The 16,452-nt window shown below is 43.8% G+C and overlaps 2 protein-coding genes across 3 annotated transcripts in view; one reads left to right on the top strand and one right to left on the bottom strand.

Moving 5' to 3' along the window:
* The window catches only part of LOC139746475 (charged multivesicular body protein 7-like), a 194,226-nt gene extending 188,172 nt beyond the window's left edge, over positions 1-6,054 (bottom strand). Inside the window, exon 1 of the mRNA XM_071657744.1 lies at positions 5,389-6,054. The gene's annotated coding sequence lies outside the window, so the exon portion shown is untranslated. The remainder of the gene's footprint in view (positions 1-5,388) is intronic.
* The window catches only part of LOC139746472 (DBH-like monooxygenase protein 1), a 158,447-nt gene that overhangs the window by 98,491 nt on the left and 43,504 nt on the right, over positions 1-16,452 (top strand). The gene's annotated exons all lie outside the window — the stretch shown is intronic.

The following is a 16,452-nucleotide window of genomic DNA, read 5'->3' as shown; positions in this document are numbered from 1 at the left end:
TACAATCCCTGGAAATGCTTCCCACTCTATTAATATTTTTTTTTCTTTTTCTTTTGATTTGTTCCTCGGTGTGTATTAAGGCTCAAGCACTTTCCCATCACTGCTCCTCCTTCCCCCTATGTGTCTCCTTCGTAGTGAAGATAAAAACTAAGCTCTATCAACTTTTTTTTCCATCTGACTATATTTTCCTTCTTATTTTCTGCCCACAATCGCCCAGAGAGGCATTATTTGTTTCATCTAAACCTCCCTACCAGTTTATGAGGTCAAAGGTCATTAGCTCCATAAAAATCGTGGGATAGAATTCTTTTAAAGAATCTAAACGACCACTTTACCCCGAGATGGACGGCGGAGCCTCACCTCCCGTCTTGGGTCTTGGCCATCCGTTCGGCCACATCTTGCTACCTGTCAAATCTGGAGGACGCCACTCGACCTGCCGTGGCTATGTATGTGGCCATCCCTGGCCATGTGTCTGGCGTCCTATATGTGACTCTATGTCTGGCCTACCATGGCCATGTGTCTGGCCATCCCTGGCCATGTGTCTGGCGTCCTATATGTGGCTCTATGTCTGGCCTACCATGGCCATGTGTCTAGCCGACCATGGCCATGTATCTGGCCTGCCTTGGCCTTGTGTCTGGCCTACCATGAGGCAACAACTTTGAAACATCTTTTATCCCCGACTGACCTCGTGTGCAGGTCAGTGATTTCGGCTAATCCTAGTGCCTCACTGATCATGGGGAGCAATGATCATGGGGAGCACTGATCATGGGGAGCAATGATCATGGGGAGCGCTGATCATGGGGCCGCCGCACTGATCCTGGCCCTCCCCAGCTTACTGTCTGGCCCGTTCCCTCATCTGCGCCAAGCAACAGACCGAAGCGTGTCTCTACAGGGCCAGTACCCACATACGGCCATATCCCTAACCCTCCTTCCCGACACCCAGGTGGGGAAGAACCGGCAAATATACCACCCTGGTCGGTGGCTGCCGCCCTACCCACTGCCTACCATAGGAGAGAGAGAGAGAGAGAGAGAGAGAGAGAGAGAGAGTCATCACTGGAGAAAGAAGGTTTTACTTATCAAGTCTAACCATGTTCAAAAGAAAAGAGTCACTCAGTCGTTGTTACATCTAACCACCGTGGAAGCGGGTAAGCTAGCATATTTCGGTGTTCGAGGAGAAGTTTCCCCAAAATGTTCACACAACAATTCAACGCTGAACGTATAACCTTCAGACGATTGTTTCCCCACAACTTTCGGGCGGTGGTTGCAACAACCACAGGCTCCGCGTTCGTAACGATATCCATATTGTTATATATATACATATATACCAAACATTATCAAGAATAGAACGGCATTTGCATACATCCCAAACAGGTTAGACCGATCAGAAATTGAGGAATTTCGCGGGTAAATTAGTTAATCCGTTTATTGTATAATGCTCAGAGTACCGGTGATATTTTTTGATAGTTGTTATGCAAAAAAAAAAAAAGAAAAAAAAACGCCATATTTATCTCTCCGGATTACATAAGGTTTAGCTTGCTGCTTTTAATGTGTTGATTCAGTCTTTGCAAAACTCGTTTTTTTTTTTTTCTCTATATCACGAAAAATGTCAAATCAGCAAGACACTCAGCAACAGTAGCAACAGCAGGAGCAGCTGCAAACGGTTGATGCACAGAGCGAAGGCCGCTAGGAACCCACTGGGTCAACGGTTGAGGAACAGAACCAAGGACGCTTGGAACCCATGGTGTTAACGGTTGATGTACAGAACCAAGGACGCTTGGAACCCATGGTGTCAAACGGTTGATGTACAGAACCAAGGGCGCTTGGAACCCATGGGGTCAACGGTTGAGGAACAGAACCAAGGACGCTTGGAACCCATGGAGTCAACGGTTGATGTACAGAACCAAGGACGCTTGGAACCCATGGGGTCAAAAATTGATGTACAGAGTGAGGGACGCTCGGAACCCATTGGGTCAACAGTTTTATCGTGAAAATTAGTTTGCAATGTAATTACTCTAATTACCTGGTATAGTCAGTAACAAATTATGCCCTGTTTTTAATAACTTTTAACAGTGTTTAATGACGTGACTAACTCGGGCTATTTCTAGCGATGACAGACATAAATTACTTAACAAAGTCAACGACTCGTACAGAATCTAATTCTGCCGAAGAATCACATATCGTGATACGAGTCAAGCCTGCCCAAAGAGAAGCAATTATATCATTACCATAACTTTCAAATTACTTGTGAACGTCAAAGATAGATATGATATGGTTAAGTGGATTTTACAGTAGTCGATTAAGATCACCCAGGGGATCAGTTATGTTGTCCCACCCGCCTATATAGTGTTACTGTTCAGTTACGGGAATCGCTGGTTCTCTCCCAGACAGACGAATCAGTCCTCATGTTGAGGAGAAAATCAACCCTTTTCTCCTCACTTTTATCTGATCAACAAGGTTGCTGCAGTGCAGGCTGTGCAGGGCTGAGGGTTGGGACGCCCTCATAGTCTGGTTCCAATGTATAAAGTCGACCGCAGAAAGAGCTGTAAGTTAGGCACGAGACCTTGAAATCAGCGCTAGTTAATTTGGTTTTGTGGCCGTTTCGCTCCGCCGACGAATTTTGGGATTTTCAGTCTTGGAATCAGTAATTTAGACAATTTTAAGACCCATTCCTTCTGTGTGATTTCCGCTTTAAATATTTAAGCTTACTTCCCCCCAAAGATACGATACTTTTGTTGATCATTGTATTTTTTTTCAATGTCCTAAGCTGCAGTGCGCATGATCAAGAGTGTGACGCATGTGCAGTCGCTCACTAGACATTGATTGGTCGGTTCGATTTTGCATCAACTAATCACAGCTCGATCTAGGCATCCGCAGCCGCGCGCTTGAATTTCAGATATTTTCCACCATGTCATTCCTGCGCAGTGGCTGTGACCTTGACTACTTCAAGACTATCGTACGATTTCGTATTAGAAATTCAAGTAAAGAAGGCGAAGTGTGAGAATTTCTCTCCAAGAATACGGTGTTCTCCCTTACTGAAGCTATCTGGGAAGTGTAACCAGCTTTGCTTGTTACCGAAACATATTTGGTTCTTTGGCAAAAGAGTTATACCTCAGTGTGAAGAGCGTGAGAATCCGTCGGTGTAAGAAGAGGAAGAAGTGTAATCATGATCGAAAAAAACAAATAAAGAAAAGAGCCAAAACCTTCAGGGTTCCCTGCAGCAGATGAGGTTGCTATACCACACTGCCCTTCCTGGCTGATCGATTCATGAGCTGGGCATTGACGCCACGATCTTCCAGTGGCGGCTGAACCTAGCTGATCGGCCCATAAGCCAGGCACAGGTAGGCCATCACCTCCGCCGGCCGACCTAGGTAATTGGTCTTTACCTCGGGTCTGGCACACGTAAAGAAGACATAACCGTAGCCTAGCGTGCGCCTCGGGCGGTGCCAGACGCTTGTGGCGCTTTGATGAGGCCAGACATGACTCTGGCAGTGTAGAACATGAGTTTGTCATGATGGTGCCCCTGCAAGACCACGGTGGTACAAGCAATACTGGGAGAGAGAGAGAGAGAGAGAGAGAGAGATAACAGACACAGACAGACAGATGTAATGAGAAAGAGCAAGGATAAAGATTGAGACAAAGGCCGACAGAAAAACAGGGACGGACAGAGGTAAGAAAAGCGTGGGCACAAAGAGACAGAGACACAAAGCCTCTCTAGGGCGCAGCAACCTACCAATGTGACAAGTTAAGAGTTCGAATGTCGGACAGGGCTGCCGGCTCACAGCCAACCCAACTGTTCATCCTCCCTCCTAGGGTGGATGATGATCATCCTTCACGTTTGGGTTGGCTGATAAGTACGTACCGGACATAAACTGGAGAGTTTGTGTTCGTGTTTATGTATCTATATGTCTAATATGTGCGTGCAGAAACTTTAGACACAAGAAATGTATAAGGTTAAGAACCGAGGCAAGAAAAGTATAAAACTCTCCTGCATGTAACGTACAAATAATAATCACATGCAAGCACAGTGCCAGACACAACACAAAGAGAGACGGACGAATGATGGCACAATTCTGGGAAATATGAAGGGAGCATAGGTTATAAATGGGGCTCTGGGAGCAATATAAGGATCTGAGGAAAGTTGTGTGTGTGGATGAGACATCAAGGCGGCAATCGGATACAAGGCAACAAAAATAAGAGAATTCTTATCTTCACGATAAAAACGTCTGCAACCATGAAATAAAAGCTGCCTTCAAGGTTACGCTGATAAATTTATGAATTATGTAGATAAAAGTTCACTCGAGCGGTATAAAATGAAAATGAGCTCTTATGAATTATGACGGGGGGGAAAAAAAAAGTTTATCTTGGAACATTTCGGTTTATAAAAATTAATCAAATTACTGGTTATTATGCAGGCAAAGTTTGCTCGTTTCCCGAACAAGTGGACCAGGAAAAATTCTTCTGCGTTGTAGGTGAAGAAATTTAGAACAGTCAGATATGTTAAGTGCAGAGGGGAAACCATAATTTACACATAATGAGTGAAGTTGGAGGTCAGGTCAACTAGCAAGAATTCTAGAACTGCAGCTCCCCAGGCTGGTAAGTGAAGCTTATACGGAACTCCTCGCATACAGAGTAAATGACAAGCCATTAAATATTCAGCATTAATTCCTATCCCTTACGGGATCCTAATCGAATTCTAAACTAACGGTCGTGTAATATAAGGTTACACCGTCAGTAGACGGTTCCATCGTCCTGATCGATTAGCTCATTTTGCCTTTAACTACTAACGGCTGACTGTGCACCAGCAGCTTCCTGGCATGGCACAACTACTAACAGCTGGGTGTACACCAGCAGCTTCCTGGCATGGCACAACTACTAACAGCTGGGTGTACATAGCAGCTTCTTCGCATGGGGCAACTAACAGCTGGGTGTACATAGCAGCTTCTTCGCATGGGGCAACTAACAGCTGGGTGGACAGAGCAGCTTCCTCGCACGGGACAACACGCCTTAAGGAGTGTCGTTCAGTTCTTTCGTTCTTACGTGATCTGTAAGCAGTCAAAACATGACTGCCAAACAAGGTTCCATATATAATAACCAATGGACAGTCGAAACATGATCGCCAAATATCGTTCGGTATTGTCACCTATTAACAACTGAATCATCATGGTCAAACAATGCTTAGTTAGTTAGACCTTTCTGGAACTCGCTTATAATAATTAGATGAAACATAACAACCAAACAACATATAACATCATCCATAAACTAAAACATGGCCTGGCAACACTGGACACAACATCTATAATCATGGCCAAACAGCACTCGTCGACATACGACTTAAAATCAGATGAACTATCATGGTCAAATGAATTAATAAACAGTAATCATGTTACTTACCTTCCACCAGCCAGCCAGGTGTAGAGCCGCTGAAAGCCATCAGTCACATTACACAAAATTATCCTCATCAATTTTCCAAACAATCACACTATGTTTAGGTTTCGTGTTATAATTTCTGATCCGTGTTGCACTGGAGCCATTTATCATTACTATATATCGCAATATTTCACCACATTTTTCACATATCACTATAATCACTGATTATTTGCAGTTTTCCATGCATTTGATCACTACTCACGATTTGTGGTATTCATAAATTTCCCCTGTATTGTTCACGAGTCACTGACCCACACAGGAGTGAATTATACCCTTAAAAATAATCCTTTTCCCATTCCAGTCAAGTAGGTTCACAAACAATCCCTTAATTTTTGTACCAGAAATACGTCATCGACACATTAGAGATGTATATGATTTTTTTTCTGATGATTTTCTACTGGATTAATCTTTTCTGCCAAGAATAAATCATACACACAATACTTTCCAATAACAAAACAACCCACTGAAAGTTACCACGTATTGACACTACCGGCGAAGCATAGCTAACGCATTATTACACACGTCTTAAGTCAAAAAACACGATGAGAGTATCATTTATGTCTTCCAACTGACTCTCGTCTTTCAGTTCACTTTCACAAGTTATCACATCACATCTCACATTGGCCTCCCTACGTCACTCCACGGGCACAGCCTGGGTACAACTGGCTATGTTGACCGTCTCTTGGGGCGCGGTGGAGCCACAAACATAATGTCGTAACGAGCAATTTGACAATCGCGTTCGTAGCTTCCTATGCATGATTACTGATATAAGATTCATTTCTTTGGTAGAAATAGGGTAACTTTGTGAATCTCAATTTGTGAATGGTGTGTGTTGTTAAGATTACGTTATCTGAACGATGTAATTCGAGTAACATAGATAGATGTTGGGCGTGGCGTATACGTTACCGCAAGGCTACTGCTGCTGGTGGGTATTCGCGAGGCGTCGCTTTCACCAGAGACTTGCTAAACGTCGGTGTATCGCATATATGTTATTTGTTACGTGTTATACATGTTGTCTACATTACATCTGCATAGGTACGTATGCTGGTTGCGTCAGTCAATCCACATTTAGCCCAGCAGTTTATGCTTCCCGTTAATATAATGGGTTCCTGGCTTAGGTTATTAACGTTGCGTTAATATTAGAGTTAGCTCTGATTAGGGTATTCATTTGCCCGTGCCCTCCCAAGCTAACACGATGAAAATGATACGAGAGAAATTGTTTATCTGAAAAAAGATATTGTCTATAACAAGTGCTGTCATGATGACGCATATATATATATATATATATATATATATATATATATATATATATATATATATATATATATATATATATATATATATATAACATACAAATCTCCAACAGCCAGGATCTAACCCGGGACCCCTGTACTCCAGATGTGGTGCTAAATTGTTAATGGCGTCGGTGGAGAAGGTTTGGAATCATACATAAGCTGGGAATTACCAAAGCCATGATCGTGGCTCGGAGCTCTGGCTAGGATGAACCACGATGCCGGGCGTAGTACACGTAAGGAGTTAAATTTGATCTTGATATTTGTTAGCTTTTTCTTTTTTTACCTTAATTCTTCTGGCGTGTGTGTGTGTGTGTGTGTGTGTGTGTGTGTGTGTGTGAATTCTATCTGTATGTTATGGGGAGAAAGTTTTACACTTGTGTTGTCCCTTCTATTAACCTATTATATGTGTTCCATGTCTCTACCAGTATGTGTACACACATACACCAGCCTAAACTATCTGTATGTGTGTAAATCCACATATACGTACATGTATGTATCGTACGTCTGTGTGTGTGTGTGTGTGTGCGTGAATGATCGACCCTACCTGCTCCACACTCCCTCCTGACGTCTTCAACAACAAAATCCTTCAAGACCGCTGCTGCTGCTCGTGGAAATTTTCAAGCAACTTTCGCCCATTTCGGACACCGGCTATTGTCAGCTATTTGGAGCGTTCTTAGAAAAAAGAAGAGGATATTGCTTGCTTTAAGTCTTGGCAGAATGCAATTACAAGGGATTTTACGGGACCGAGAAATTAATCCATCCCTCATGTTCCGGAGGTAATTAAGGGTTTGAATACTCTTCTAAACCTGCTTATCTGGTTATGAAAGGGTGGGACAGAGCGTGTAATTTTCAATATTTCTTCTTATACGCATGTATAAAAGTAAACACATGACAAAATGAACCAAGTAACAGTAATTAGAGGTTTACCTGGACTCCAGTGTTGGAGTTATGTACCCTTCCTCCTCCTCCTCCTCCTCCTCCCAGCTCATGCACTACTGTTTTATTCTCATTTTTGGGAGGGGTTATATATCATGGTTTCTTTCTTCGTGTTTGGCGTGCAGTTGGCTATATCTCGCCGCCTCTCGCTCTGAAATTTGGCGCGCTGTTTCATGCCTTTAAGCAATTTCCTCTGCGTATTGAGCGCTCAGTTGAATATTCATCGTGCCTTCCTATTTTACATACAACCAGTTGTATCCTTTCCTTTATTTAAGTTTTATTGGATGACCGATACGCACGCTCCTTCCATTTATATTTCATCAATAACCCGCGTCGTATTTTCTCAGTTCCGTTGCTTGATTCCACATAATAGTCGCCATATATTGGAGCTAACTTTGATATTGCCTTTGGCTACTTTTATGGCGGGATCGCTGTTGGTATGGCGTGGTGCAGGATTCGTGCGCCAGAGTCTCTGGTATTTTGTTGCAAGTTGGATGTGTCCGCTCCCTGGCTTGCCTCACCTCATACCTTCTCCTGTTTGTTAGAGTTACCAACTTTTGTTCCCCCCATCTCGGCAAAATGTCGTCGTAGGCAGGTACTCTCTCTCTCTCTCTCTCTCTCTCTCTCTCTCTCTCTCTCTCTCTCTCTCTCTCTCTCTCTCTCTCTCTCTCTCTCTCTCCTCCCATCATCCCTGCTCTCCTCCTCGATCTTATCCTTCTGCTCTCCATATCCCGTCTCAGCTCTTCCCATCCTCTTCAAGTTCTACACACATTTCAGCCTCTTCACTTAATTGCTTTCTCCCTCTCTCTGTCTCTTTCTCTCTCACTCGTATACTTTTTATCTCCTCTCTTATATTCCACACCATTCACTGTAGCCCAACTCTCATCGCTCCTCTACCCATCCCAATTGCTTTGTCTCTTGTATATACCAAATTCATTCGTTCCAGTCCCTCTTCCCCATGTCTACGTCTCCCTGCTTGCCATCACTTGTTTCTTTTGCTATATTTCCATTTTCTTTTTTTGTAATTACCTATGGCGACGTCAGTAATTTTTCTATCTTGATTCGCGTCGCGAATCATGTGATCCAGGAGTGGATGTGTCCTCTGTTTTGATTGTTGATTTCGTCGGATAGAAGAAGCGTTGATATTAAAGATTCGCCAGGCCTTGGTTTGGCTCGATCCCTGGTCATCGAAATGGCCCACTCTCTCTCCTTTTTTTTTTTACCTCTTGTATTTCTTGGCCTCAACACGGCAGAATATTCTCTCTCTCTCTCTCTCTCTCTCTCTCTCTCTCTCTCTCTCTCTCTCTCTCTCTCTCTCTCTCTCTCTCCTCAGCGAGGACTGAGGTACTCTGATCTCAGGCTTCCAGCTGATCTCAAGAGATTGTTGATATAATTCTTAGACTGTGTGGTCAATGATTTGATATTTTTCTCAAAATGAAAACGTTGGGTTGATCTCAGTCTTGCTCGATCATATATATATATATATATATATATATATATATATATATATATATATATATATATATATATATATATATATATATATATATTTATATATATATATATATATATATATATATATATATATATATATATTTTTTTTTTTTTTTTTTTTTTTTTTCCTTGAAACTTTGTCTTGATCCATATCACAGTCAGGCTGAAAGTTTTTCGCTTTATAAAGTTTCAGTCGAGACTGGAACCTTGTCTTCAACGTAATCAGACAGGGAGGAAGTTCCTGATCATAATCCCAACTATAACTGAACGTTACCTTAATCCCTCGAGCGCTGAGGAGTTGAACTTGTTTCGGAACACTACCGTAACTGTGAACCTGACTGTAAATGAATCCAACACTCGACTAGATGTTGGGAAAACTTTATCATGATCACAGAGTCACAGATGAAGCCCCCACCTCCCCTTACCAACACCGTCTTAAGGCAAGTCCCATGCTGGCCTGAAGCAATAGCTTCGTGTAGAATGAAACAAAAAAGAATCAAATAATCTTAAAGTTCCTCTTAACATTCGAAGGTTCGCTTGATTAAACGTGAAGCAGTGCGTTAATCAGTAGCTCAGACTGCGACGGTTTTCCCCTCGTGGAATACCCCGCCAGCCGTCCACTTGTGGCTTTCATTATAGCGTCCTTGTGATGGAGAAGGTCCCTCAGTGTGTGTGTGTGTGTGTGTTCCCGGGGTTCCTCATGTTGATAAACGTGGCAGCTGTTATTGCATCGCCTATTGGTGCGTTCTCGTTTGTTATCAGGGCTGGTGATCGCTCTTCGCACCGAGAGTACCCGGCGATAACGTACCCACAGGGGATTTCCAGGAGACAGATCTACTTTTCGTGGATGGTTGTTCTCTGTTGATGGCTTGTGGGAAGGCGGAGGCGGTCGCTCCTCGAGTCTGCCTGCGTCCCGGTGCTGTGTTTCTGTGGGAGCGGAATATGTATATATATATGGTAGAGTGTGAGCAGTGGTGGATGTGAAGCCGCCGAGGGCAACGAGACAACAACTCAGGGTTGTGGAAAACTTCAGCTTTATTCTCTCGAATGAGCGACAGCCCTGATGACCACTGGAGTACGTTGGCACAACACACACACACACACACACACACACACACACACACTATGGGAGTGGCATAGGTGCTTGTGTCTACTGCTGGTGTGATTACTTTTGTGATTACTATTTGTGAGTTACAGGGAGAGAGTTTTGTACTCGTGTTGCCGTGTCTCTTAAGATGTATGTGTTAGTGTGTGTGATTCTGGCTGACACTTGCCTTTGGCTGTCATATGACACCCTCCAGGTACAAGTGTGGGTAGTAACCATCACATACAGTAGTTATCATAACAGAGAACTTTATATAAAGAAAATGTGAATAAAAACTAAACAGACATATCTTTGTTGAAGGGAAGTGACTTGTGGAACACCAGTCTGTTGATGACCCGCGCCTGTGGAAGTAAACTGGTGATTTGGTATACTTGCGTAAACCAGTATGTCTCCAGACGCTCTGTAAATCTACCGAACTCTCCTGTCTCCTGACGGAGCTCACACTTACGTGATATTGTGGAGAACCATGTACGAGACCCCTCAGTTCATTGGAGATGCGTACCGAGGTCTGGCACGGAGGCTAGAGCAATCCTACTGAAGCCATATAAGCAGGTAGTCTGGCGACACTTGCTTACGCCATCACTCCGTCAACACCACGCAGTATATGCACCTCAATATCCATAGTCAAGTTGAGCTCTGGTCTACTAATAGACGCTGACCAACCCTCTCCAGAATGGTTTTAACGTCAGAGATGAAGCTCACCTTCCTGTGTGAGGGGGTTAAACACCTCTCTCGGGTGCGCCTAACATGTCTCATTATGTCGTTCTGATTGATAAGGTAAATGAATTAGTACGTCAGGTGGTTAATATGCAGGAGGCGTCAACAGTAATGGACTGTATTTGCATTTGATTATGACATGAAGTGAAGGAGGCAGGTAATTACTCCTCGATCGTTTAATATTCATCAGGGGGAGGCGAGGTCATCCGTAAGTTTATCCTGCCATCAGTGGAGCACAAATATTTCCTGGACATCACAAAAGGGATAATTTTTGCTCCAGGGTACGGCTGAGGGACCCCTCCTCAACTCTCCCAAACACGGCAGACGACGGCTGTCAACACAACTCTGTTCCCCCCTCTTGCTAACACGTCTTTAAACCTGGATAAATAAGAGCCAAGTGCAATAAAGGGATCCTATATCTAGTAATAGTTCAGAATCTATTTTTTCTTGTGACCAAAAGCCAGTCAGAATTATTCCCCACATGGTCGACGTCTAACCAATCAGTTCATCGAGTAAATCAATGAGGAGTGTTGGGGTATCTGCTCCTCCAGTGATAACCAACACATATTTCCCGAGTTACGCCTCCTGAGGGCTTTGTACTCTGGAGCTACGTAGGTAGGTAGGGTGCGGACCCTCCAGGAGCAGCTGATGGTGTGAACGGTGGTGTCGGTTCATTAATGAATGAACACCAAACGATGTAGTCATGAGAGGGGTCTTAGAATAGGGTACCTAAGGAGGAAGTGTCCTTGACGATGGAGTCATGAAAGATGTGTCCCCGCACGATGTTAGGGTGAGGGTTTTATTGTGATCCATACTGAGTCACAGCCAAATGGGATCCTGGAGAGCAAGACCGAAAATCATGAAATAATACGTTATAAGAGATATATATTTAATGTCTCGTTGGGTTTGAGGACCACGAAATGTTATACCGAAAACCAGATTTTGAACTCAATTTCTCGATTCCAAGATGTTTAGCCTAACGGTATTGGAATATCCCTGGGAGGCTTCCAGAGAAAGAACCTTCGACAGCCACTGGTAGAACAGAACAACTGTCTTGAATATTTGATCATATCCAGCGTGACGCGAGACCCTACCTGAACCACTCGGTGTCGCTCCGTCAGCGTCCTACTCCGCCTTTTCTAAGTGACAAATACAATGGACAGCAAGCTGAGGTCTGGCTCCATCACCAGCCACCAATAACTGGGTGTTCCGAGTCAGATATAAATTTCCCTGAACAAAATCATTTCACTCAGGTTTTATTTCGATTTGTCTGCACACTGACGGGAAAAAAAAACATTGATTTTTGTTGCATAGAAGTCGTCATGAAATGGGGAGAAAAAAAAACATTCCCTCAATCGTGGCTGTATCCAGATGAAAGGGAAGAATAAATAGACATCAAAGCAAAAACCAACACAGCAAGACATAGGGAATAGAATAGTAGGAGGAACAAAGAACTCTAACCCCATCTAAAAATGACTTCCGCTATACAGTCAAAACAGCTGGAGACATCTTTATATAACTTTAAAAAGAAAATTCCTCTGAAATCAGAAGTACAAATTTAATCTTTGATATCGATCATGATTTTGATAATGTCCTCCTCCTTTGGTCTTCACACGGAATGAAATGAGAAAAATCAATTTGTCTCATTCATCAAAAATGTTGACAAAATATCTTGACAGAAAAGATGTTATGCTGCCGGATGGGACGCGGCTTCTGGGTCTCGCTAGGTTTACAAAAATGTTTTGGTCCGTGTGTGTCATCCCTGCCCGTCCTAGTCAGGCCGCTTCGTCTGTTGACCTGGTTTGCCAATGGATGTAACTGCAGACTGACAGTCTCCAAGTTGTTTACGATGCGCCTGACACATGTTGGTCCTCTGGTCGGAGGAAGGGTTTTGTGTTGATTTGTCTGATGTTTCTGCGTGAAGACAATAAATTTTAACCCAGCAGACCTGATGATGTTAACCTAATGTTCTCTCGTTATGCGGAAATGCTCTTTTTCAGAATGTTTTCATTTAGATTTTGATTTGATATTTTCTGATACCAAAAGCAATTACTTAAGATATCCAAGTAAAGTTTTTGATTCTAGTTTTGAATTCGCTTGGCTTGTAGGTGTTTTTATTCATAAAAGTTATATCTTTGGGGTCAGTTTGTCCACTCAGACTGTCTGTCCCCGAGTCTGTATTTGAACGAAGATTTTCTTCAAAAACATGTCTTCTTTTGTCTGATCCCCTTTTTCTTTTTTATCTCATCTGAGAACATCCCAGTCTCGAAGAGTTCTTTCTCTTTGTGACCAAACTTGATCCTAATGTCTTCTGCAGTCTTCTGTCCGTTCCAATGAGACTTGGAGGACGACAGTATCATTCGATTTTGAAATCTAATGAGGGCAAGACTTCCACCAAAACAGCTGCTTCAAGGAATGCATCGACGAAGTAGCTTGTGGGTATAAGATCTTACAGGCGTAGGATCTTATTCCAAAAGCTGGATCACACAGATGCAAGATGTAATGAGAATAAGACTATGTGGTATGGAAGGACTAAGCGATGGGTCTTACGAGCGTAGAAAGTGTTCGTAAAAGTGTTAGATCTTGAGAATGAGTATCTTACAAGGATTTGACGGCCAGCGGCGGAGGATCTCCCGACCGCAAGTTACTCTCTCTCTCTCTCTCTCTCTCTCTCTCTCTCTCTCTCTCTCTCTCTCTCTCTCTCTCTTTCCCTGACCTGACTCGTCCTTTGACGAGCGAGGGCAGCTGGTAACTCAGGCGAACGCCGAGGGTGACCTTGGACATGTGTTACGTCTCCGTGTCCCACACGTTGGCTCAGGTGTGAGGGCTCAGACCTTCACGAGTGCACAGATGATGGATGTCACGGTAGCAAGGATGGATGGGTGGGTGATGGCGGTCGTGAAGGCAGCAAAGACGGATCGTGGTGAGTGGTGGGTGTGCACGTATACCACTGGTACTGGAGGGTATACCTGATGGTGTGGTGGCGGTGGTCGTGGTGATGATGATGGTGGCAGTGGCCACGATATTACGAGTGGTAATGGAAGAGGTAATGGCAGTACGAGTGGCTTAGGGTGGTTTGATAAGGAGTAGCTGGCGTTTAAGAGCTGTAGGTATCCTGGCGGTGCACGATCGCACCACAAGACTCCGTCTTCTCTCTCTCTCTCTCTCTCTCTCTCTCTCTCTCTCTCTCTCTCTCTCTCTCTCTCTCTCTCTCTCTCTCTCCCCTCCCACCTCATGTAACCATGGAAACGTGTGCGACGCTGAGGCGGCTAAGGAACTTCAGCAAGGGAGGAGCATCACGGGAGCGACGTGTTGCCTCACCCACCTCCCCAGCTGAGCTGTAGTGCCCTACCTGACGCTCACACTCGCAGGCACACTCCTGGATCAATCAACATCACGTATGTGAATATATCTACATGGTAGAGGATGAGGAAAGCTCTCCTTGCTCTCTCCATATATATATATATATATATATATATATATATATATATATATATATATATATGAACCGGTATCTATAGCAGATGTGGATGAATATGGTTCTGAAATAGCGCCAACAACAGACGTACGTAAAACCATCATTAACTTCTCGTGTGCCTCATTTCACCGATCATAATTCTCAGTCCTACATCCTTAATTGACCCTCAAACTTCACAAACTAGTCAGCCTAATTGCCGCGGGGCACCGATCATTAATATCTTTACGATCTGTACGACAGTTTAGCGCCTCCTCCCCAGACTCTCCATCCCCACCTGGCCGGGTTGGGTCCAGTCCAGGTTGGCCGCAGTCAAGTGGCAGCGGTCATATGCACGTCAAGTGGCGGCAGGTCAAGTGCACGTCAAGTGGCAGCGGTCAAGTACATGTCAGTGGTACAATACCAGTTTGCCCGACCAGTGAACCGCTTACGTCTTAACCTCTGAAGAGAAATGGTTTCTTATGTTCCTTTTCGTTTCATGTAAGGCCATCGTGGGGGGGATTTTCTAATCTTTTTTGTTAAAAAAAATTGTATGAAAGACAAATTATATCATCTGTTGGTGCTTGTGTGGTAGCTTGCTGGGCATTCGCAGGATTAAACAGATTAAAATTTTGAGATTTTTATGGATATTTAAATTTGAATTTTCAGGGTATAGATGGTGAATTATCTTCTCTCCCAAGATGTTATCTTCGCTCTAGGTCCACATGGTCAGTTTAGCTCCGTTACTTACAAACAAAACATTACCTGATATGATGATTTCTCTTCTATGGTCAAAAAAGTCGTCGGCTGGGCGGTCGGACTGGCTAGCGAACTCCCAGCGACAATCCTAAGTTACCTTGTTGACTATTTGTTGACTTTATCCGTCCGGGCGGCTCACGCACGACACAGGAAGACCCTAGGTTGGGGAGGGGAAGGTTTCATTCACCGAGGCTTCCTGTGCGGGTATCTGGCCCTTACATGCATAGTGGCCGGGGTAATCGTGCAGGCAAGGGTTCATCCTCCTGCAATTTGACCAAGCCTCGCCCGCTGCTGTTTAGGTTGCTGTGGATTGATTGCCTTGGCGGACCAACCAACCCGCTGAGCACCTGCATGCAAGATTAATCATTTTGAGCAGTTATTTCATCCTTGTCATCAGTGTACTTAAAAGAGGCAGTATTCTGAGCGTTGCTTAGTCTACCCGACACGTTATCTGAGATGTGTCATGCGTACCTGACTTGTTCTACGAGTGTTTATTGAGGTCTGGTGTTATACAGCCTCACCGATACATGAAGCCTAGCGTACTATCGAAGCGGGTTATGCCTACAGACTGCTCAGTGCTTGAAACACACACTGGTGATTGTGTGAGCCTTTAACAAGTATTATTTGTCCATGATGCTCAAGAAGAAAAACACAATCAGTTTTTATCATCACAAGGTGTATAATTACATCATAATGGTAATGAATAAAGGGCATGATTTTGCGTAGCTCACGTACCAGAAAACAAAACACCATCACATAAACAGCGACGGGAAGCGAACCTGTGCCCTCATTCTCCACGACTGTGTAAAAGGATAGAAAACGTAAAACGCAGAGTCTCACAATAAAAACGATAAACGGGTTGTAAAGAGGTGACGGGTTCTGCTCCGGTGTAATGAAACTGCTGGCTCCTGGCTGCTGGTGACGTCTGGTAATGGTGGCGACACGCGAAGGCTCTGACGAACTGCCGCTACGCAGGCACTCCTGCTGGGGGAAGACCGGCACTACACACTGCCGAGCACTGAGGAGGACCTTAAGTAACCCACTGTTTATGGTGAGGAAGAAAATGAGAGAGAAAATGGTTATTTGAATCTCTCGAATGGATATTTTGGTCCACATTTGCCATTTTCTCTTATTTTCCAACTGTTGGGAAATAATTAATAGCCTTTCAAAACTGGTAATACATTGTGTATATTTGCTTGTCACAAAGGTAAGAATTTATTGAAAGTGATGCGTAGTTGAGCTATCAGATGGATTATTACACACACACA

The sequence above is a fragment of the Panulirus ornatus genome, chromosome 65 (assembly GCF_036320965.1).
Source record: "Panulirus ornatus isolate Po-2019 chromosome 65, ASM3632096v1, whole genome shotgun sequence".
NCBI classification, from domain to species: domain Eukaryota; kingdom Metazoa; phylum Arthropoda; class Malacostraca; order Decapoda; family Palinuridae; genus Panulirus; species Panulirus ornatus.
This window is presented reverse-complemented; position numbering and strand designations above follow the sequence as displayed.